The sequence below is a fragment of the Nicotiana tabacum genome, chromosome 22 (genome assembly GCF_000715075.1).
Source record: "Nicotiana tabacum cultivar K326 chromosome 22, ASM71507v2, whole genome shotgun sequence".
NCBI lineage: Eukaryota > Viridiplantae > Streptophyta > Magnoliopsida > Solanales > Solanaceae > Nicotiana > Nicotiana tabacum.
The window spans coordinates 69,782,546-69,806,985 of record NC_134101.1 but is presented as its reverse complement, the minus strand read 5'-3'; the positions used below and the strand labels follow the sequence as shown (position 1 = coordinate 69,806,985).

The 24,440-nt window shown below is 39.5% G+C and overlaps 1 long non-coding RNA gene across 2 annotated transcripts; it reads left to right on the top strand.

The window, feature by feature from the left end:
• The first annotated feature begins 319 nt into the window (after positions 1-319).
• Positions 320-11,011, top strand: LOC107781377 (uncharacterized). Of its 2 annotated transcripts, XR_001647001.2 has the most exons (4): positions 320-3,981; positions 5,178-5,388; positions 9,481-9,843; positions 10,621-11,011. It is a non-coding gene; the product is annotated as an uncharacterized LOC107781377 (long non-coding RNA). The 2 variants fall into 2 exon arrangements; XR_001646999.2 differs by lacking the exon at positions 10,621-11,011 and having other exon boundaries at positions 9,481-9,871.
• Positions 11,012-24,440: the final 13,429 nt, after the last annotated feature.

The window sequence follows — 24,440 nt, the reverse complement described above, 5'->3', positions numbered from 1 at the left end:
GGGGGGTGGGGGGGGGGGGGGGTTCTACTATCAGTTCAACGAATAGGACCTATTCATCTATATATGGACAAGAGTAAAAGAACAAAAGTCGGAAGAAAAAAAAATTAAGTTACTATATGAATCGACATGTAAAAATTTTGCATTACCAATGAATTTTATTTATCCCTTTTTCAGATTACCTGTTCCAGCTTATTTTAATTATCTGTAGTTTAAGTTAGTTTACTTTTCAAACCACCCAACCAGGTTATGTTCCTTATTCGGTGGGGGGTTTTGCAGGACCCCTACCTTGTTTATTGATAAAAATGAGGGGGACGTAAAACCAAAACCTCTAGAGGACACCAAGAGGACCGGATACATTATGATTACAGTATTGCATAAGACAATGCTATAACTAATATCAGGTCGGGGGAAGGGGAAGATTGTCTTCAAAGATTAGACCTCCCCTCGAGTGTTGTTTAAGGAGGATCATAGTGCTATCCTGAGTGCTTGCCCTTTTTGAATCTGAAGGAGGCCAACTATAATTTATCCATTCGCAGGGGCCTTCTTGAGTCCTCTGGTAAGTCCTCCTCTGTGAGAAAGATTCTCTCATTGCCCGATGTTATAGCCAACTTTGCAAGAGAGTTGGCTACCGCATTAGCTTCCCTATAACAATGTTTTATGTGGAAGCGTCTTTCAAGCATCTTCTTTTGCACCTCCTCCACAGCTCCTCGAAGCTTCCATGGTGGTTTAACCAGTCCTTGGATCATCTTCATAGCCACTTGTGAATCCATCTCTAGCGTGAGTTGTGGAGGTTGTTGTTGGTAGCACCAATTAATTTCATAGATAGCGGCATGCAGTTCACAAAGAGTGTTAGTTGAGAATTGCACTGATTTGGCAAAGGCCATAATCAAGTCCCCATTTCCCTTACTAACAATCCCCCCTATTCCTACTTGCCCGCTAGTGGCTACAAAACTTCCATCGGTGTTAATCTTCCATGTATCCCCTTGAGGCATTTCCCGGCACACCAGAACACTAGTTATCCTGGGTTTATAAGTTTTTGCTAAGTAACAGGTATTTTGCCAGCTCCAGTTGTAGTCTACTCTGCTATAGTATTTAGAAATATTAACCTGCACATTAAAGAGAACATGATTAGCAATCCTAAATAATGTAGTGGACTTGTTGCTTTATTTCTTCGCACATCGTGCTTTCCAGAGTTCCCACATGATGTAACAAGGGGTGATATTGAGTAATAATTTATGAAGTGCATTCTTTGGTATCGATTGCCACCAACAGTCCAAGACCCCTTTAATTGTAGTCCCTCCGTGCAGATGCCTAGAGGGCCCGCAAGATGATTCCAAACTTTGGAGGCCATGTAGTTAGTAGAGAAGACATGGTCCACTATTTCAGGATATGCATTTCTGCAGCATGTACAACTTGAAGTCGTTTGAATGCCGAACTTCAGAATAATGTCATCCAGAGGTAACTTCTTCATGAAAAGTTTCCACATGAAGAAGGAGACCTTGAAAGGGATACCTTTCCCCCAAATATGAGCAGCCATTGGATCCTTAGTTTGTTTTTCCTTAAGCTTGTCAAAGGCGGAAGAGCATGAGAAATTGCCAGTATTCTCCAGTATCCTTATACCCATGTCCGCATTTTCATTGTCACCAATTTCTATTTGTGGAATATCTTGAACTATCGTGTTAGATAGAAAGGTGCTGAGATTGGGGATATCCCACTGCCTGTCGAGAATATTGTCTTTAACCATGATACTCCCTGGTTTTATGGAGAGTTGTAACCTTTGAGCAATGGGGACTTGACTAGGCCAATTGTCCCACCAAAAGAAAATATTACCAGCATTTATTTCCCATTTGTTGTACTGCTCCACGCGAGGTTTGATTTGAAGTAAGCTTATCCATACACGTGAGGTCTGATTTGAAGTAAGTTTCTCCATATATTGGAGTTTTAGCTTTGATGAACTTAGACCACAAGTTGTCGATGGTTCTAAGTCTCCACCATCGTTTGGCTGTGATGGTATTGCAGATATCTTTGAGTCTTTTGAAACCTAGGCCCCCTTCCTCAGTTGGATAACACATTTTCCTCCATGAGCACCAGTGGTATTTACTCTTCCCCTCGTTCATTCCCCAGAAAAAGTTGGAGAAGTACTTCTCTATCTGTAATAGGATGGACATAGGAGGTTCCATGGCTGCGAAGAGATGAAGAGTCTGCGACTGGAGAATGTGCTTAATGATCGGAGCTTTGCCTTTAGCTGTGAGCATCTTGCTTTGCCAAGCATCTGCTTTAGAAACTACTTTAGTAGCCAGATCAGTAAAAAGATTGATCATTTTCCTGCCTGTGTAGATAGGACAGTCCAGGTAGGTGAAAGGAAAGTTAGATTGCTCATAGCCAGTCCATTTCTTAATCTTTCTGTTAATCCTTGGGTCGAGATCATGGTGTGTGACGAAACACCTTTTTTCCTTATTCACTTCCTGCCCAGAACCCTGTTGGTAGCTTTTAATCTTCTTCATTATTAGCATGATGGACTGTCTTCTGATGGAGGAGAATAAGACCACATCATCAGCATAACAGAAGTGATTGATTTGTGGACCATTAGCATTCATGTTGAAACCTTTGAAATTGTTGTTGGAATGGAGATGATTCGGAGACTTTGAGTCTTTTTCTCTGCCCAAGGACCATCTATCAGAGTATGCATTCTCTTAAGTTGCCTCCAGAGTCTTTTTCTTCTGCTAGCATTGGAATTTGCGTAAACAACAGTAAACCAAAAGTAGTTTGAATCACCAACTTGGTTAACCATGAAGGTCATTTGTTGTTTGTGTTGAGATATGAGGGTGCAGTTGAGAGTGTGATTCCAAAAACACCAAATTTTTCTATTGTTGTTTGCCATAGCATTGTTGAAACCAAGTTGTTCTCTAAATTCCTTAATCTGAGAAGGTGCCAGGAAACGGTCTTGTAATGCGATGAAGTTCACTTTGTGGAGTCTGACAAGTTTCAATAGTCTATTAAAAGCTCCTTTGGATCTCATACCCCTAATATTCCAAATGATGGCTTTAAACATTTGATTTAAGGGGTGGTGTAGTTTTATCTTGATGTTTAGTGTGTAGAAGACCTCCTTGACTGATATGCCCGGCTTGTCTTCCTTTCTTTTTCTTTTTCAGTTTTGTTCCCCTTGGGGATAGGCCCTGTTTAGCAGTTATGTTGTCTAGCTCCTCTGTAATAGGGTCTGGAGGTTCTGATAAAGCTGAAACTGCTCCATCTTGCTTACCAATATCCCCCTCTTCAGAAGATACATCTTTTACATTGTTGATTTCCACCAAAGTTCCCTGAGTGTCTGAAGAGTTTGTGTGTACCAGTTTGATAGGGATTTGAAACTTTGAACTTCTACAATCGATGCCGAAACCTATCAAATCACGTCCGATTGACCTTAGATTTTTCACACAAGTCATAATTGACATTACAAACCTACTCCAACTTCCGGAATCGGAATCCGACCCCGATATCAAAAAGTCCACTCCCCGTCAAACTTTCCCAAAAACCTTCAAATTCCCAGATTTAGCCAAATGACCCCAAAATGACCTACGGACCTCCAAATCCACTTCCGGACGCGCTCCTATGGCCAGAGTCATCATAAATACAACTGTAGGTTCATCTAATCTTACAAAGGTAAAAAGAGTTCGAGGTAGGAACAACGGCAAAGAAGTGGCATCACTTGAAGTCGGACAAAAGCTGAAAGTAACCTTTTACAATAATCGAACGATTGGAACAAATAGCAAACTATTTTCAAGGCACTTGGGCAGAATAGTTTGTGACCGCAATATGTGTCCGTCGGGAGTATCATCGTGGAATGCTATTAAGTAAGAAAAGTTGAATCACATATGGGCAGCTATTGAGGTAACAAATGTAGATAAGAGTATGCATGTGCATTTTGAGTCGCACATATAATTGTGCTATTTGCGCTGTGGCGAGGAAGACCAAAGGTGTAGTTAGGTGTGGTTGCAAACTTTTTATTCATATAGTGTACTTTTCTTATTAGAACCTGATCAATATTTTGCTGGTGTCTGGTGCTTAATATAGCGCTTAATTAATTAAGCTTCCCATATACATGCAGTCTGCAAAAAAACTATATCTGAATTTCATATGATATATATTACTGTTAAATTTTTCAAAAAAAACTGCATAGATGTTTTTGCCGATGACTGTATACAGATTTTTTAATTGTGATTTCAGTTTCTATCAATGGAGTACTTTTCTTTTCTTTTCTGAAATGCCTCCAACTCTGAATCAACAGCAACTAATTCTTGTCCAGCATTTGCAACATGTCCTACTACTGCTACTACTGCATGATTAGTAGTTGTTGCTCGATCAGCTCCAACACCTGATGCACCAGTAGAACCCTTTGTACCTCTAGGAGCTTTAGATGGTCCTCCACCCTTAGTTTTCTCAAGTTGCTGCCCCTCAAGATCCTTCTGCCCAACACCTGCTACAATAGCAATTGCAGCAGTAGGATTTTCTACTGTATCAACTGGAACACAACTATTTTTTCCAGTTTTTGTGACTTGTTCTACCACCGGTATTACTTGTGACTTACCCCCCATTAGCTGCTCTTTTTAAAACTTTCTCCTGTAAATACATTACCATGTCGCTTTTGGCCAGCCTTGGCTACAACTAAGTCTCCTTTAACCTTGCCATTGACAGTAGAAATTTGCTGACCTTCACCACATTGTAATATTAACACCTGCTGCTGCCCAATGTTTCTGTCAAACAAGCTGCCCAGCTCTTTTTGCATTGAAATTTCCCAATTTTGATCTCCTTTTTGGTTTAAACTACCTAGGTATCTGCTTCCATCTATAAATACCAAAATAAAGGAATGGAGACCAACTTTGAGCATGGATAGAGTTGCTGGCAGATGTTACTTGTATTTCTTATTCAGCCAATGTTATTTATTTTTCTACACAATACTTGAAACTTCATTCAAAATTTAGACTGCTACACATTTCTGTTTTTTTAAACTCTTTACATTAAGTGATTGCAGGGCTCAACATTGTCATTATAGTTGCTTGCATATTAGTTAACAGTGCATTGTTTTTCCACACCAGAAAAGTTCTATGATATCGTGATTATATTTTAACAGTGCATTATTTTCTTGTGATGCATTAACTCAACCAATATTTTGATTATTGTAGAATAAATTTGAGAGTGTTGACATGAATGTTCATCGTGATCATATCTTGGGATGGATGAAAGAGTTATGGAACAAATGGAGAGGACACTTGCATGCAAAATATGTGAAGGATAAGCCAATCCAACAGGCTCTTTAGGAATATTCCAAAGGGAGTAGACAAGAAAGAATGGGAGTGATTAGTAAAGGAACATTTTTCTTCAGAAAGTTTTCAGGTATGCCTAACAATTTAATAGTCTGTTTCTCCAAAGCTGTAGTCTGATTCCCTTTCCTAGTACCAGATATCTTTTTTCCGCAATATATGGAATCAAACCTAAGTATACTATTTAATTTTATTACAATAATTATAATTAAGCTTATTGTTTCACAAAGGCGAGAAGCAACAGTGTCACGACCCAATTTCCCCTCCGTTGGGTATCGTGATGGCACCTAGTCTTAGGGACTAGATAAGCCTAATATTAATTGAAACAACAATATTATTTAAATAACATCTAACAATTTAAAATAGAAATCTCTTAAAATTTACAATTCCCAAAACCGGTAGTACAAGTCATAAGCTCTACAGAGTGTTTGCTAGAAAACTTCTAAATATAACTATTCATAAATAAGAATAAACAGTGTAAAACGAAAACTTGAAGGTGACTCTGAAGCCTGCGAACACAGCAGCAGGTTTACCTTGAGTCTCCACAGCAACGACCCGCACAGCTGCTAACGAACAAAAATCTAGATCTGCACAAAAATATGCAGAAGTGTAGAATGAGCACACCACATCGGTGCCCAGTAAGTATCAAGACTAACCTCGGTGGAGTAGTGACGAGGAACAGTCAATACACTCACTAGTCTAATAATTTGAACAAGTATAAGTATATGAACAGCAGAAATATGATATCTACATAAAGACTATGCAATATGGCTCACAATACAGTAATGGCAATAAAAAAGGAAACAACAAGTATCAGCGGAATACCATAAAAATAACACAGAAAAGTGAATGGAACACAACCTAAATCCGGAATCACAAATACAGCAAAGACAAGTAATAACTCAGCAACTACAACCGCTTTTACACTAGGTTTTAGTCATCAAACTCCACGAGGTACCGAACCTCGGACAAATCACAACTCACGGCCCAACTCACGGGTCTCAATACCTAAACCCTAACACTTGGCATCCTGTGCCGTCATTACACTTCATAACCGCACTGACGACTCACGTGCCAATAGAGCCATTCTCACATAGAAGGCAAGTAAACAAGGTTGAGCATTTATGCTCAACAATATCAAGAAAACCTCTTATCCGATAAGAGTGCTTAATTACGTGTATGCTTGTGCAAGTGTCCTAACATAGTCCATACCAGCAAATAAGCATAAGGAAAAAGAACAGACAACACGCAGAATATTTCCTCACAACTTTCACAAGATAAAGCTATAGGTAAGTGTACCACTACACAAATATCAACAACAGAATGCCCCTAGGCCATCACAAATCAACACAAATCAATCCGTGACACAACCCACCTTGTCTCTCCATGTGTGCAATAGTAAAGTAAATGCCCGCCTTGTCTCGCCACACGTGCATAATAATATTCCCACCTTGTCTCGCCACATGCGCAACCCACACACACATATATATATATATCCCGCCTTGTCACGCCGCAGGTGCAAATATCAATAGCAACAATAGCACGGCAGAAATCTCGTGCATCACAATAACCACAACCGCACGGCAGAAACCTCGTGCATCACCACAATAAGTACAACAACAACAATGATAATAATACAAGGATACGATAAATACGTCAACTCAGAAAAATCAGAACTCAAGGAAACGGAGGAACTAATTCACAAGGGGTAGCCACGATAGAGAACGCTAGTTATAATAAGAACAGCTCAACAAGAAAGGAAATATTATGTAACAATGGTCCACAATGTACAGTTCGATAACGAGGGAGCTAACACAGACGAATAATTCCAAATAAGGACAAGCCAACAAAAATATGGGATATCTAGCTTCTTTTAAGGTTGGGCCATTAAGAGAGAGATACAACAACTTCAATTAAGGATAAGCAGTATAAGGATAGGACAACACGGCAATAGAAGAGATAACAATTTCAGTTAAGGCACATATGAATCAAATGAACAACAAGAGTGGATCATGAGGCAATTAATTCCAATTAAAGCAGGTAGAAGTGAAACTGAAAATTAAGAAACGTAATCGTAACGAGAACAACTGCATATTCAATGAGTATAAGGACCTAAGAATCCCTAAAAGGCTAATTTTTCACAATTAAGTCCGGGCACGTACTCGTCACCTCGCGTACACGGACTACAATTATCATAGAAGACTCAAATCCTAAGGGGTAGTTCCCCCACATGAAGTTAGGCAAGATACTTACCTCAAAGAAGACAGACCGATACTCAAAAAAGAACTTCTCGGATGAAATGACCTCCGGACGGCTCAAATCTAATCAAAATAACTTCAACGCACAAATAAAACCCATAAGAGACTATTCCGGATCATAAAGCCTCAATCTTTAACAAAATCTAAAAATTGGTCCAAAAGTCGACCCCCGAGCCCGCACCTCGGAACCCGACAAATTTCACAAAACCCGAACACCCATTCCGATATGAGTTCAATCATACTAAAATTATCAAATTCCGATACCAATTCATCTCTCAAATCATGATTTTTTTCATTTTGAATTTTTTTTTCAAAAACCTCATTTTTCCCCAACTCAAAGCACAAATTAAATGATAAAAATAAAGATAAAAATACGGAATATAATAAATTCTAGGTGAAGAACACTTACCCAATCGATTTGCTTGAAAAACCCACAAGGAATCGCTAAAAAACCAAGCTCTATAAGTCAAGATATGATCAAAATGGCCTAACCCTCGATTTGAAAATCTTATATTCTGCCCAGGTCTTTAAGCATCGCGAACGCGGAAGCACAATCGCGTTCGCGAAGAAGAAAAACAAAAGCTGCCCAGTTGTGCTTCGCGAATGCGACAACACGTTCGCGAACGCGGAGAGGAAAAATCTGATGGCCCAACGACTTCTCTTCGCGAACGCGTGAAGTGGTACGCGAACGCGAAGAAGAAATAGCCAACAGCCCCCAGCTCCCAATTTCTACTACGCGAACGTGAGGGAACAGATGCGAAGGCGAAGAAGGAGAAAGCAGACTTTTGCGATCGCGAATGTCAACGCGAAGAACAATGAATTCCTCCTCCATAATTACTCTTCGCGAACGTGAAGGAAGGGACACGAACGCGATTAAGGAAACCAGATGACAGAAAAGAACAGTTCAAAAATTGAAGGAAATGGACTGTAGCCCATCCGAAACACACCCGAGGCCCCCGGGACCCTGTCTAAAACACAAACAAGTTCCATAACCTAACACGGACTCGCTCGAGGTCTCAAATTACATCAAATAATGTCAAAAATACAAATCGCACCACGAATCGAACTTATGAACTTTCAAAACTTCCAACTTCAAAAACTCATGCCGAAACCAATCAAACCAACCCGGAATGACGTCAAATTTTGCAGGCAAGTCCCAAATAACATAATGGAGCTATTACAACTCTCGGAATCACATTCCGACCCCGATATCATAAGGTCCACTTCTGGTCCAAATCTCCAAAAATTCGACTTTTGCCATTTCAAGCCTAAATGAGCTACCGACCTCCGAAACATAATCCGAACACGCCCCTAAGTCCAAAATTACCTAACGGAGCTAACGGAACTCCATTCCGGAGTCGTCTTCATACAGTTCTGATTACAGTCAAAATTCTAAGACTTAAGTTTCCGTTTTAGGGACTAAGTGTCCCAAATCACTCTGAATCATCCGGTAACTGAATTCAACCACGCACGCAAGTCAATACACATAATACGAATCCGCTCAGGGCCTTATGCCACCGAACGAGACTTAAATTCTCAAAACGACCGGTCGGGTCGTTACAAATAGGAATGCAGCAAACCGAGCTAAGTTGAAGATGCTGCATCATATTAGTAGTAAGCCTATTCGAGAGATAATTTATCAAAAGTATTATTATTATAAAATCTCTATTTTTCTAACGGAAATATTTACGAGGTGTTTCTGGACATAGTTTCCTTAGATGTAAAGGGCGGGAAAGATGGCAATCCACCAGATTTGGCAACAAGTTTCTTTGAGACTCATAAGATAAATAACAAGCTTATTGAACCTGAAGCAATTGAAAAATATGTATGTTTGGTAAATTGAATATGTAAATTACTTGAAATTATTATTGGTTCAGATATAAAATATTTTTTTATATGTTTTGTAGGCTCAGATTGAATAAATAGTTCAATCGGATCCATCTCTACCTAGCATAGAGATAGTAGAAAAACGTTATGGACCTCAAACCCGTAGCCATGTATTTGACGTTGGGAATGGAGTAAAGGCGAAAGACTTGAAAGGTGGTACTTCTTCAAAGGCTGAATTATTGTTTGCGCTATGTTCAACTAGAGAGGAAAATAAATCTTTGAATGAGGAAAACAAATCCTTACAGGATCACTTTTCTACCTTAGAAGATGAGATGAAAGAAATGAGGAAAATAAAGGAATTCTTCGCTATTCAGCAATCACGTGTCTCTCATTCGACATCGTTCGTTTCAACTGAATGACCACTATTTTTGTCTAATGAACAAGTTAGTAACAATATACCCTTCCTTTTAATTTTTTTTGTTGATTTTTATATAGTCATTTCTATCTTATTGCTACCTCTGTTGCATTCACGCTTTTATATTCCTTCAAATTAAACACTATGGGCAGACGAATCCTTGTCAGTTATACTGGAAGGTCCTTATGTTTTTATCTTCAAGTTATAATTCAAGTGTTTTTCGTTTCATCTTCATTCCCATCTTAGCTATAAGATTGCTATACAAAGCTCTTAGTTTGATAATACACTGATAACTCAGTGTTGTAGGTGGTCGAAAATACATTACAATATTTGTGTTTAATCTAATAAACCTTTCTGGTGTTCAACTAATTAAGCATCTTAATCTTTTAGCCAAATACATTCTTTCCTATCTGATAGAAGATAAAAAAGAAGATATCCTTAATTTTCCATCACTCTAAAAATGATGTATTCTTATTTGATCAACCAATTGGAGCTGCAAATGCGGACAATAATTCATCACCTCTTTTTTATAAATTAGAATATTCTTTGTAAACTTGAATGAAGGAAATCTAGCAACTCTTTTATTATGGGTGGTATTTCATATTTGCCTTCTATATTCATAAGTCTACATCCTTTGGCCCTTTAAGCAAGTATGTGGTTACTTGGATGTTGTTTTGCTTTATAATGAATTATTCGTCTGATCTGGTTTCCCAGTTACCTTGTTGCTGCTGCTGGCTTGCAGAGCTTATGGAGCTTGAAATATGTCACATGGGCTAATCCTGAATTTACTTCCTTTGTTTCTTAGGATGACCATAACTTTTAAGGGATCTTGGCATACTCTTTTGAATGGTAAATCCCGAGTTACCGTACCGGGATTTATCGAATCGAGGTTTGATTTATCGTTAGACAATTATATAAATTGTATTGTACCATTGTTGTTGACAAGGTTGAGGTGTTTGAACTGAGAATATGAGTTATCGGCAAAAACTCGTTGGAAAGAAGATTGAGGTTTGATTTCTGCATTTAGATAACAAAAATATTTCTTTTGTTGCTTTTTCCTACTCTCTTTTTGAACTTTCTGGAAGCTCTTTGTTATGAATATGGAAATGGCTACTGTGAGACAAGTATCTATAGTGAGCTTAACTGCCAGCTTCAAACTTTCCTTGTTCTATATTTAAAGATTCACTTTGATTCTCCGATTCTTCTTTCCCTTTTGCACATTGCTTTTTACTGTGCAATTTGAAATCCAAGTCTCCAGAACTTTTCTAATTAATTTTCTTATATTCCTGTAGCCTTGTTGATATTGTTGGATAACGCCTGATGAATTTAGACTGCTTTTGGGGTAAGCGGTTTAACTATTGCTAGTGTAAATTTACATATATATTGGACACGTTGGCCAACTTAGGTTCGTCCACGGAAATGAAAGGAGATGATTCTGGTGCAGTTGTTCAGCTGTTGCATTCAATCCTAGATGTGGATGTTTACTGTAAAGTTAACTCAACTAACCTAATTTTGAATTGGAGAAACAAGTTTATAGAATATTTACGGCATGAAAAACTGCCTGATGATTCTAAAGCGTCCCGGGCATTACGAACAAATGTTGTCCGTTGTTGTCTTGCTGATGGACAATTATACCGAAGGTCTTTCCAGGGTTCGTTGGCTCGGTGTCTAGGACCATTAGAAGATGATTATGTGATGAGGGAAGTTGTGAAGAAGTTTGTGAAAATCACTCCGGTGCGGATTCATTGGTGCTCAAATTAACGAGGACTAGTTATTATTGACCCTGGATGGAGCAAGATGTAAAGGTGTTTGTACAAAAATGTGATAAGTGCCAACATCATGGTCAATTGGTGCATCAGCCGACGGAGCTCTTGCATTCAATGGTGTCACTATGGACATTCATGAAATGGGGGATGAATATAGTCGGTCATTTGCTTCAAGGGCCCAGGCAGGTAAAATTTCTTTTAGTTTTGAATGATTATTTCACTAAGTGGGTTGAAGAAAGTGCTTTCAAGAAGATTGGAGAATGAGAAGTGATTGATTTCATTTGGTCTCATATCATTTGCCGATTTGAAGTACCAAAATAAATTGCTTGTGACAATGGGCCACAATTTGTAGGTTCCAAGATTATAAAATTCCTAAAAGGATTGAATATCAAAAGGACCACGTCCTCCCCATACAACCAAGTGATAACGGTCAAGCGGAATCAACTAATAAGGTGATAATTCAGAGCCTCAAAAAGAAATTAGATGGTGCGAAAGGCAGATGGCCAGAAGAGTTGTCAGGAGTATTGTAGGCGTATCGAACAACGGCAAAGTCGAGCACAAGAAAATGTTATTTTCCCTTGTGTACGTTACAGAAGCTTTGATTCCCGTGGAGATTGGTGAACTGACCATGAGGTATTCCCGAGAAAACGAGCAGGAAAATGACAAAGCAATGTTGATTAAGTTGGACTTACTTGAGGAGTACCAAAACTTAGCTTTTGTAAGAATGGTTGCACAAAAGCAAAGGATGGAAAGGTATTACAACCGCAGAGCAAATCTTTGCTATTTCAAAATCGGAGATTTGGTTTTATGAAAGGCAATGCTGGGAAGTTGGGACCAACCTGGAAAGGACCTTACCCGATTTCAGCTATAACTGGTAAAGGTTCATATCAACTGAAAAATCAAGATGGAGTAAAATTACCAAGCAACTGGAACGTGACTCACCTCAATAGGTATTACTATTGAAGATACTTGATGATACTGAAAGTATGCGCTGCATTTTTTTTTCTTTCGTCCAATTTTTATCCCAAACGGGTTTTTCTAGCAAGGTTTTTAATAAGGATGCAACGTAAAGCATACTCCGAAGAATATCGTCGATAGCAACAAGAATTCCAGTATGCATATTCTCATACTTTGCACTCGAACACTGGGGGAAGCTATTGTATAATATAGCACTAAAAATATAGGACTGCTAGAATGGGGAACTATCTCTTGAATTTAAAAAGTTCAGTTACTATGAAAGACCTTAAATCAGGATCGGGGATTGTGCGACCAAGTCCGTAGAAATAAGTTGTACAAGTTATCCACATGTATTGGCAGCTTTATTTACTTAAGTGAATGTATAGTTTTTTTGGCTTATGTAAATGTACTTTTGAAATAAAAGGAATAAATAAGAGACCTTTTGTTTTTATCTTATTTCTTGTATAAATGATATGACTTGGTATTTTTTCATTTGAATGTTACTTAAAACTTCAAATGCAAGTGTCAGAATGAACAGGAGACGTTCCTTCAAGAGCATCATAAACATAAGGGCCCACTCTTATGAAACCCTCAAATTAATGGGTAAAATCGAAAGTATGAATGCATGGTACTAAAGTTAACCGTATGAGAAAAGTTTTCGAACTTTACCTATTGAAAAACAAAAAGATATCTTTTACACAGAAGTTAAGTTAAAAGAGTATCTTTTATTTCGAAAAATCACGGGCCCACTAGAGACTCCAAGGTAATTACAAAAAAAAAATATTAGTCTGATTTATCAGCTGAGTCTGAAAAGTGAAAAGTCTATGTTGCATCTTTTGAAGATGAAGGTTGCTCAGCATCCAGTTCAGCATCATCATTCTTATCTTCTTCTGCAGTTTTCGAGGATTCAAAGTAAGTCCTCGAGGAGCTTGAAACAGTGGGCCAGGCAAGAATGTTCTCAAAGGCAGTTGTCTCCAAATTAAGGGCTTTAGCGATATAGTTATCTATATTTAAAATATTTTCTTTTGGCATCCGCCAAAGTTTTCCTTCTCATATGTGTGAGCACGTGATTTTTGCCCAACTAAAATTACTCCTACAAAGTTCAAAAATAGATTTTTCTAAATTATTTTAATTTTTATTGAACTCTTTAGGATTTTCTGGTTAATTTTATTTGCATTTAGTTGCATATTGAATATTTAAAATTATGAAAAAATATCAAAAATGTCTAAAATATTCATTGCATATAATCTTAGATTTAATTGCAATTAGGATTTAAAATCAAAAAAAAAAGAGAAAGAAAGAGAGAAGGGATTTTGGGCAAACAATGTCTAAGCCCAAAATTGCCCTCAAAACCCAACTCGCCCCAAGCCTAGTCCGTTTCAGCCCTCACTTAACCAAAAACGGCGTCGTTTTAGTAATGGCGATCTTAGCCGTTGATTTCATTTGATCGAACGGCCCAGAACCCCACACCACATCCCCATATAAGTGTCTGAATTCCCCCCCCCCCAAACCCCCAAATCTCTCACAAACCCCCAAATCTCACCTCTCGCATCCCTCTCCCACCACCCACCGTCTCTGCCGTCGGAAATTGCCCCACGACGGCGGCACCACACCAAACAGCCCCAAATCTTCACCCTATAATCCCCACACTTTCCTAATCCCAAATCCCTTACCAATTTACCCAAATAATCATCCAAACTCCCCGAATTCAAAATTTAAGAAGTCAAGAAAACCTAGTTTGCTGTTCTTTTTCGGTTCTTTCCAAATTCGAGCTTGTTTTTCGTTATTACCTGCCTCAATCGACTACCTTCCCTTTTTTTCTTCGTTCAAAACCTCAATGGCTCAGAGAAGTAGCCCCCTTAGCTTTGAGGTATCACTTGATTTTCGACTCTTCGGCCAAGCTATGGTCGTTATCATTACAGGCAGCCATTGTTTCTGTCTTTCGAGCATGAACCAGTGCTCGTATGACGATATTGACTCATGCTCGGATTATTTGAAGCTAGCAGTAATGTCGTTAATGGGTAATATTTTCTTCCGTTCTTTCATGGTCATTTGGCTTAATTATATGATTTACTGACAGACTGGTGTTTTGTTGTTTCACATGATATAGCTTAGTTTTAGGTTAATTATAGCATGTTTTAGCTTAGCTTCAATTGTACTTAGTTGATTTTGCTAAAATTATCATTTGAAATGCATGCTTAATGATGCATCAGTAATGGACTATTAGATCGCATAACAATTAGTAATTTTCAAGAATTGGGGGACTAAAAGGTATACTAAAATCAAAGAATCTTAGGTGTTTGGTCAAGAAGTTTATATACGGGACTTAAGTGCAATAAAACAAAAGAACTAGGGATAGTTTCAGAATTAAAAGATGCTAAAAAAAGAAAAGGCGACATCTGTTAAAAGAAAATATCTGAAAAGGGACAGCTGTCCAATTCAGTTGTAAAAGATGCTTTTTTTCCCTAAAATTTAGGGACTGCATTCTGAGAATTATTTCCTTATCTTAGGAGCACATGACGGATTTTTCACTCTATAAAAAGGACCTCACTCACACATTTTCGAGGATCTGATATTCATACATAGGAAGACACACACAGAATTCACTCTTTTTTTTTTTATTTTTCTACTCTCATCCCATACTGATTTTGAGTAAGTTCTGGATTTCTGGGTTTGAGTTTGAAGCTTTTGTGTTGATTGGTTTTCTACTGCTGTTCTTCCCAGTTATCAGAGATTTATTTTCTTCTTTTGCTTTGCCGCTTCAAGGTACTGATTTCAATCTCTGTTGATGTATCATTTATTTAAATGTCACAATGTCAAGGAATCTGCAATCATGGGTTACTTATGTGTTTGATAAATGCTCCTTGTAGCAATTAATCACTTATGTTTGAACTAATGCTCTTTTCTGTTTGAGTTTATGGATGAAGTTTATGTTAATCATGTTGAATTTGTATCTGAATTTATTAAATCTAATTTGAATGATTCTCATATCGTTGGTTGTTTTATTCCTGATAAACATTTTTACTAGTATGCCTTCTGTTAAGTGTTCAACTCGTCAGTTACTTGGCGATTAGCATCAAAGTGAGTCAAACTCTATTGTGCCTTCTTGCAAGCTGATTAGAAACTGATTTAAAATCATGTGGGTATTTGTATTAAGAATTATGTTTTGCAGACTAGGTCGTAGCTCGAGCAGTTCTCTTCATTTAGAGAATCGCTATTTTTCAAAGTCTAAAGGATTTGTTGGAGAAGTTTGTGATAGTTCGACTTGAAATCGGAGCTTAGAATCAGAAGTTTGTAAACATGCAGCACTGTATTACTCATTAGTTTCAGTTTTGTTTTAATATGGAGTTTGTCACAAGTTGAGTTTCATGCTGATAAAAATATTTGAAATAGAAAACGGTGACTGATAGTGTAGCTAATATTCGAATAAGGTTTTGACGTAATGGGTTTATTATGTAAATCTGGGTCTACTTGCGTTAATGATAGAGACCCAATATGGCTATTTCTGATTTGTTTCCTTATTGAGTTTGAAATCCTGAAGTGTCGACAGATGCATAAGCCTTCTATATGATATTGGAATCAATGTTTATTATGTTTAAGCATGGTGTTAGGCTAGATGAGTAATAACAATCATATGTGTCTAGACTTGGCTATCTTGAATTGCCTCACTTTGTTTTTTTTTCTGGACTGTATGTTAAATTGGTCCATTTTGAAAAGCCTGCTGTAGAATCAAAGGCATCAGGTCTCAATTGTTGAGGGCTTAAATAGACCTGGTGGAGAATAGGTCTTATTGGGCCTATCATATTGTGGCTCATGTCTCGAAAAGCCATAAAGCAAAACTCCACACAGTATTTGTAAATTGTTTATAGTCCAAACGTTGGTTGAAAACATATAGTCATTCAATTAGAATGTTTCTAGTGTAATCATACACCCCTCTCATTAAGCTTAAACCCAACTGCCCTGTTAATTGGTTAAGTTATTTTAAGCCATTTGATGTCACGCCAACAAGAGTGGTGCATGATTTGATAGCAGATGTTTGTTAGAATCTAAATGAAAGAGATCGTTGGTTTAATTATACCAAAGTTACAAATCTTCGTAGATTGCTTTAAGCGCGATTAATAAATCATTGTGGCCATGGGTACGGTTCCCGTGGCGTGGTCACGATACGTAAATCCCATTCGGGTATGCATTTCATGTGACTCGACCATAACTTCAAATAATAATAAAAATAAACATATCGTAAATTATGGGTGCATTTCATGTGGCGCGGTTTGCAAAGTGTATTAAAAAGACAAGTGTACGACATCGTGACTTGTTCCAGAAATAATTTCATAGATAATTAAAAGCGGTTAAAACGTAAAAATGCACCATAGGCTTTAAATATGTTGCAAATCAAATAATTAGGCCAAATATTAATTGTTAAGCTACCGTGCTAAAACCACGGAACTCGGGAGTGCCTCACACCTTCTCCCGGGTTAACATAATTCCTTACCCGGTCTTCTGTATTCGCGGACCATAAAAATTGAGTCAATTTCCTCGATTTGGGATTTTAAAATAAACATGTGACTTGGGACACCATAAATTATTTCAAGTGACGACTCTGAATTAAATAAATAATCCCATTTCGATTAATGTCACTTAAATTGAAAAAACTCCTTATCCCCTCAGAAAAAAGGAGGTGTGACAGCTCTGACGACTCTGCTGGGGAACCGAACCCAGAATCTCTGGTTCAGGGTTCAGAATTCGAGTTTAGAATAACTGTTATACTTGGCTTTTGTCTATTATCTGATTTTTACGTGTTTGAACCTAATGTGCTAAATATCGCTTTTTACTGCTTTGATATTATGTGAACTGTATATAAACTGCTATGAAACCCCTTTTTCTCTCTAAGTCTTCTAAATCTCCTGGGGAGCGTGCGCTTCGTGTGGCTTCTTTTCTGTATTCCCGGTACACTCCCCCCCCCCCCAGGTAAGCCAGGTCTAGAATAATATACCCAGGATTTAAACTTAGAATAACACAGCCTCATGCCGGATCCATAGTAGGTACGTTTGCTTGCATAACGTGCATTTGACTTAGGGGACTCAACACAGGGGTTGGGTCCGTCGAGGACGGGTGTATCCAAAATTAAAGGACCATCCTGATGCATTCTTTACGTGCTACTTGTGCATTAATTTTTTTGGCTTGTATGTTGACCAGCTTCTTGAGTAAGAAAAAAATCATAAAAAAGAGAAAAATAAAGAGTGAGGTAGGATAGAAAAATGTCCGGTTTTGATAATCCCGATATTCAAAAATATCTCGTTACTCTGTCAAAATTTCAAAAACACAGAGAGAAAATTATTTCAAAACAAATCATATTTTCCTGTGTATCAAAATTGACCGAACTACGCGGGTTTGATTCTCACCGGACGTGAGATACGTAGGCAACCCTCATCGGGTTCGGCCCCTTTTTGCAAAAATAACCAAAAATATGAAAATGCGTCATTTTGTCATAAATAAATTTAGGGGATGCCATTTTCTGTCCAAATGGCCAGAAACGTCCCGACGGGACGCCGGAAGGCTGTTTTGCAAGAATAGCCACCTATGGCTCTTTTTTAATTTTGGCCACTTAGCAAGCACAGCTTTAAAATCTTCATTTCTGAAGAGCTGAAGGGTCGTATTTGCAAAGGTGGCTTTGAGTTGTTTGAGTATTATTTTGCAAAAATAATCTTTCTTTTGGGGTCAAATTAAAAAAAAATCAAGAAATCACTTGTTTTTAAACAGTAGCCTTAAATAAAAATGTGCAGGATGAGCACTGTTGAAAATATACCTTTTCGAGTCGTAGACAAGATTCCACTAGGACTCCACATGTGGTGGAACGACCTAGGGGAGGTCGGCAAGCGTTCTGTGACAAAGGCTTTAGGTGGGCTCACTGGTCTTCTGGAGATTAAACCAAGGGTTGATATAATCGAAGCTTTGATACCGTTTTGGGACCCGACACACAATGTTTTCCACTTCTCTGATTTCGAGTTGACCTCTACACTAGAGGAGATAGCAGGTTATGATGGTTTAGAAGGGAAGCTAAGGCATCAATATCCAGTAGCACCAAGAACTGTAACCTCTCATAGATTTTTGGACCTTCTGAGTATTAGCCGACAAGTTAAAGATGAAAATTTGACCGGAGGATTCTGCACATTCCGTTTCTTATACAGCCGGTATGGGGACCCCCACGGATTTGAGGCTCCGGACACTGGTTTGAATCAACAAAGAAATAAAGACAAATGGGAAGCACGCAGGGGTTTGGCCTTTGTGGTGGCATTTTTAGGCACTTTAATATGCCCAAGGAGTGATAGACATATAGAATTGGGGCTCGCAGGAATGGCCGACTTTATGGTCAAAAAGGCCAATAGCACTATCTTACCGATGATTATCGCAGAAATTTACCAAGATTTAACCGCTTGTCGAGCTGGGACAAAGTTGTTTTAGGGTTGCAACTTGCTTTTACAGATGTGGTTGGTAGAACATCTTTGCCATCGCCTAGGTTACATGAACTACGGTCTGACCGGACTTAATTGAATTGAAGAATATAAAAACCGGGAAAACGGTCATGAGTTGCCAGAAGGTACTGAGGCATGGTTCTCGTATTTGGGTTCTTTAAACGCAAATCGAATTGAGTGGACTTTCGGTTGGCTCCCGGTCAACGAAGTTATTTATATGTCCGCCGGAGTGTGCTTTCTTTTATTAATGCGTCTTCGAAGTATTCAGTCATATGTCCCGCATCGGGTCCTATGCCAATTTGGCAGATACCAAACAGTCCCTTATGACGAAGATTTGAATCCACAGGTTATTGAACTATGCCCAAAAGCCACATTCCTAGAAGAAAGGCTTCGCCAGATTTGGCATCAATGTAGGTTCCTGGAGCCACAGACTCAAGTACGGGATTTGTCCACGGGTTAAGTAGGATCCAACTATGCCACATGGTATGGTAAAAGAATTCGGGTCGATCAAGAACCAGAACAGCCCGCCAAAAGGCCCCATGTCCAATAATTCACCGATGGAGCGCGAGAGCAATGGGTTTGGTTAGCTAAAGAAAAGGAATACCGGACTACTATAAGCAAACTAGAAGAACAAATTGAAAAAATCAAATTTGATAGTAGTTTGCAGGCAGCTGAAGATGAAGGGGAAAATAGGAGGTTGGCTAGGGAAAATGAAGCCCTTCGAGCCCAAATCCATAGAATGAAAATAGTCATCGAGACACCGGTAAGAAGTGAGAGAGATGAGAAAATTATAACCAATCTAAGGTGGAAAGTGCATGATTATGGTTTTGACTTGACAAAGGCCGAAAGAGACTTGTTAAATACTCAAGAAAAGTTGGCCAAAAGTGCGGAAGATCAGGCTAGATTAGCCCACCAGTTGAAGCAGAAATATGACAAAGAAATAGCAATTTTACAAAAAAAGTTGGCTGCCCTGGAGAATGAAATGGTCAAGCAAACAAAGGATTTCAAGGCAGAAAGAGAGCATTGCTACGCATTGATTTACCAACTACAAGAAAGCATGCAACAGTTACAAGACCAAAACAACACAGATACATAAGTGTTGGAGGCTCGGGCCCAGCAGATTGGATGTTTGCTTCAAGAAAAGGGTGTCATCAGAATGAGGATTAAAGAGATAGCTGATTATGTTGTAATTAAATTCCATGAATATGAAGACATGGCCATGTCTATTTTTTTTGCTTCTGTGATGACATTCGTTCGCCAGGTGATGGTTGACCTAGACCACCTTTCAAGAAGATATTGCCCGTAGGCCCATGCGGAGACCGGCTGATGTCCCGCAAGCCCCCGGAGTACCGGTGGAGGCTCTTATGTATTTTTGATTTTTCAGTTTTTAAGTTTTGTTCGTCTTTGTCAAGGCTGTTTATTGCTTTATTTCGAGTCTTTAGATTTTCCTTTGTAGTCATCACTACTTTTAAGTCCTTGTAATAGAAAATCCAAAAAGATGTCTTTCATTAATGAAGTATTAAAAACCCAAAAAAAAAAATCTTTTCATTCATTTCGCATTTATATCCCTGAACTACGTAATGATCTGATTCATGCGGCGTCATGATACGTAGGTAATCCCCATAGGATTCGATCACAGTCTTAAAAGAGCGAAATGAGAGAATGAGAATTAAAAAGGTAAAACACAGCAAAAGGAGAGAGGAAAAGAAAATCAGGATTTGAAATTTGAGAAAGGAGTTGGGATGAAACACATAAGCCGTCGCAAAGCATTTAGAAACATTTAACTGCTCAGATGCATTGCATCCCCAATATGCGATTCTCTATCTGTCAAATGCTTCAAAACTGACCAAGTTATTGTATGTGCATTAAGACAGGTTTTGTTTAGGTGGTTAGTTTGTTGGCATCCTGGCAAGTCACCCCTATAACACCAGATCAAAGCGCAAGGCAGTCATGACTAGAAAAGAATCGAACACGGGTGATGTTGACCCGCCGAGGGAGATTGTAGAATCGGAGTCTGAATTGAAAGAGGAAGTCCACAAGATGAAGCATCAAATGGCAGAAATGTATCAAGCCTTGATCAGGGGGCATCCTCCACCTTCATTCCCCGCTAACTACACAGAAAATCCCGCTTTCATCCCACCACTGGCACAAGCCCAGGATCCCACTACCGTTGATCTTTCCCCTCAGCATGCACCAGGTTTTATCCCTTACCACCACTACCCCGGCACCTCATCCCAAACTTTCCATGCCCCACCAGCCAAAACAACTGCATACCCTGCTCTGACATCTGCTCCTCTTTTTGTAGCCCCTCCGCGAGCTACCCTCCACCGATCTTCTAGTGAACCTGCATTCCAAGCTCTAGATACCCAATATTATGCTCCAAAACTAACTTTCAAAGTCACGGATCCTTATTCCTACACCCCTCACTTTGAACCTCCTGTTGAAACTGAGAAACCATCCCGGAACGTGGAGCAGGATGAGATATTCAGAAAAGTGAAGAGTTTAGAGCAATCTTTGAAGAACATGCAAGTGATAGGAAGCCAAGTAAGTGTTGCTTACAAGGATTTATGCTTATTCCCTGATGTCCAATTGCCCGCTGGGTTCAAGGTGCCCAAGTTTGACCTATACGATGGACATAGAGATCCCGTGGCCCATTTGAGAGGCTTTTGCAGCAAGATGAGAGGCGCCGATGGGAAAGACGAATTATTAATGGCGTATTTCAGTCAGAGTCTGAGTGGGGCGGCTTTGGAATGGTACACCCACCAAGACGCTAGCAGGTGGTACACATGGGACGACTTGGCTCACGCCTTTGCTTGGCACTTTTACTACAATATAGACATTGTCCGGATCGCCTATCTTTGACCAAGGTAGAAAAGAAGCCCAATGAGAGCTTTAGGGAATATGGTTTCAGATGGAGAGAACAAGCTGCACCGGTCAATCCTCCAATGGAAGAAGATGAGATGGTAGAGTACTTTCTTCAAGCCCTAGAGCCTACTTACTTTGGCCATTTGATCTAAGCCATAGGTAAGTCCTTCAACGATGTGGTAAAGATGGGAGGAATGGTGGAAGAGGGACTCAAGTCAAGCAAGATCATGAGCTACTCCGCCATAAAATCAACCACACAGGCAATTCAAAGTGGTACCGGAAGCCTGTTAGGCAAAAAGAAGAAAGATGATGTCGCTATGTTTGTCTCTAAATCACGGCGTGGCCCTAGGGGTTCGCCTCACCAGTACATCCAACCTCGACCCCAACCTCAAGCCTACACCCAAGCTCCACATAATCCATCCCAACATTATTTCCCACCACAAGACCCTCAATATTCAGTCAGATCACCCTAATACCATGTTCACCACGCACAGTCATATGCGTAACCCCCTCCTTACTTGCAATGGCGTGCTCCAACTCCACAAAATCCTTATCCACCCCCATAACCATACCGAAACCCTACTAGTCCAAGCTTTCGACCAAGGAGCGGAAAGAAACCTTCACCCCTCTTGGAGAGTCATATACTAGTTTGTTTCAAAGGTTAAGGCAGTTGGATGTTTTGAGGCCAATTGAGTCAAAGATACCAAATCTACCCCCAAGGAATCTTGGTTATTCCCTTAGATGTGCATATTGTTCTGATGCCCTAGGGCAAGACACAGAGAAGTGTTGGAATTTGAAGAGGGCAATCCAAAAGCTTATTGATACAAATCAAATTGTGGTCCAGAGCCCGGAGGCGCCAAACATCAACCAAAATCCTTTGTCGGCCCATGTAGAGACACATATGATTGAGATAGTTCATAAGGATGGGGAGCCTAAAAATTCTTCAAAGTCTATCATGATGATCCGTGCTAGCGAAAGTAATTCAGTTAAAGCTCTAGATTCGGCAAAAGCAATGGCCTTGACAGTTGAAGGGATGACGGAGAAGCTAAGCACGCTCAACGTGAAGCCATCTGTATTGGTTGTGAAAGGGCCTCCGATTGATGTTGGAGCGAACCAGGAAAAGCAAAAAGTGGTTGTGCCAGGATTCCCGGACAAGCCTGTCATAATTGTGGAGGGGGCTCGTATTACCGCCGTTATTATTAAGTCAGTGACCCAGTTACTAATAGTTGACACAAAGGCCGTCCCGTGGAATTACAAACAGGTGATAGTAACATATAAAGGGAAAGAAGTAGAGGAAGAAGTCAATGAAACCGGAGGACTGACTCATTCTGGGAGATGTTTTACCCCAGAGGAACTGAGGAAAGCCAAGCCATTCAAGGATGGACACATCCCAGTAAAGAAGCCGGTCACCGAAGAAGAGGCTGAAGAGTTCCTGAAAAAGATGAAAATGTAAGACTATTCCATTGTGGAGCAGTTAAGGAAAATGCCAGCTTAGATCTCTTATTTTGTCTTTGCTGATACATTCAGATGAACACCGCAAACCCGTGATAAAGATTTTGAATGAGGCCCATGTTCCTGATAAGATCACGGTGAACCATTTGGAGAAGATTGCTAATAATATTTTTGAAGTAAACGGGATCACTTTCTCAGATGATGAACTTCCTATGGAGGGTACATAGCACAACTGAGCTCTTTATCTCACAGTGAAGTGCGAGGATTCTGCTATCTCAAGGGTACTGGTTGATAACGGTTCTAGTGCAAATATTTGCCCTCTGTCCACTTTGCAAAAGTTGAAGATCGGCACTGAAAGGATCCACATGAACAATGTATATGTTCGAGGCTTTCATGGAGGAGGGAAAAATTTTGTCGGTGATATAATGCTCGAATTGTCAATAGGGCTAGTTGAGTTCACTATGGAGTTCCAAGTGCTAGATGTGTCTGTCTCCTACAACTTGTTGTTGGGCAGGCTCGGGATACATGCTGCCAAGGCAATCCCGTCTTCTCTGCATCAAATGGTAAAGTTCGAATGGGATAGGCAGGAAATAGTTGTGCACGGTGATGAGAACTTATCTGCTTACAATGACACAACTATTCCATTTATTGAAGCTGAAGATGATAAAGGGCCTTGGGTCTACCAAACTTTCAAAACAGTGTCTGTCGAGAAGATTCCTGAGGGAGAATGCATTCCAGGTCCGAAGCTACCCTCCACGTCCGTCATGGTAGCAAATGATATGTTGAAGAATGGTTTTGTGCCGGGCAAAGGTCTGGGTTCATCTCTACAGGGTATTGCGCATCCGGTGTGTCTACGTGAAAGTTTCGGTACATTTGGTTTGGGATTCAGACTCACAGGGAAGGACGTGAAAAGGGCTAAAATTTTGAAAAGAAAGGCATGGTCACTTCCTAAGCCTGTTCCACACATCTCCAAGTCTTTTGTCAAGCCAGGGGGTCGCAAAAAGCCCAATATCAGCGATCCCAAAACCTGTAGTCGACTTTGATGAAGAGTTGATCAAGAGGTTCCAGAGTCTATTTGATGAGGTTAATATGGTAGAAATCGGGGAAGGTTC